We start from the raw sequence: 968 nt of genomic DNA, 5'->3' as shown, positions 1-968 counted from the left end.
TCCTTCATCTCCGTCCTGGGCTCTGAGGGCTTTGACTCCGGGACTCACAGCTGGGACGTGGAGGTTGGAGACAGTGCAGTCTGGATTCTAGGTGTAGCAGCAGAGTCTGCCCAAAGAAAGAGAGGCACAGCCTTAAAGTCTGGATTATGGAGAATAGTGTTTTATAGAGATGAATACACAGCATGTTCATACACTGGCCCCGACATTGTTCTCTCAGTGCAGAAGAAGCTCCAGAGGATCCGCGTAAAACTGGACAGGGACAAAGGAGAACTGTCATTCTACGACTGTGATACTCACACACACATGCACACCTTGAAACATATGTTCACTGACAAGTTGTTTCCATACTTTAACACAAACAAAGAATTGCCACTAAAGATTTTACCAGTGAAAGGCTAAAGTAAAGTAATACAGCAGCAGTTAATGTGTGTTTTAATGAATAAAATACTCAATAATCGCTTTTCCTCTCCAGAGAATCAGAATGTAAACGTGAGGTCATTTTATATTATACACATTGTGGGCATGTTTTCTTCCTGGCTGTTATTAAATGTAAAGAGAACCCGTGTTGTATATCATGATCTTTTCTTAAATGTCTTAACAGACAATGTGTTTCATAACTTTGTGTAGTTTTACCAACCACGTTTTAAAGATCTTGCTGTATGTAGGACTGATTGATGTGTTTTTTTTAATCAGATGACTGTTTTGTGTGTATTGTAGTCTGTTAAATATTGAATCACTTTAAAACAACCAATGAGAACAGAACGCATACATCTCCCAGTGTTTTGTCATTACACACAGTCTATACTGCTATTACTTTACTTATCCAATGAATTCACATCTACCCCTTACTGTCTATTATATTATGTATTATTCACATTAGATATTTGTACAGTACAATAATGATATTTTGCACCTCTGGTAAGATGCTAACCTGCCTTTGTTTCCTCGGTACCTGTGCTCAACGGCCA

This window comes from Etheostoma spectabile, chromosome 4, assembly GCF_008692095.1.
Source record: "Etheostoma spectabile isolate EspeVRDwgs_2016 chromosome 4, UIUC_Espe_1.0, whole genome shotgun sequence".
Lineage (NCBI taxonomy): Eukaryota > Metazoa > Chordata > Actinopteri > Perciformes > Percidae > Etheostoma > Etheostoma spectabile.
This window is presented reverse-complemented; position numbering follows the sequence as displayed.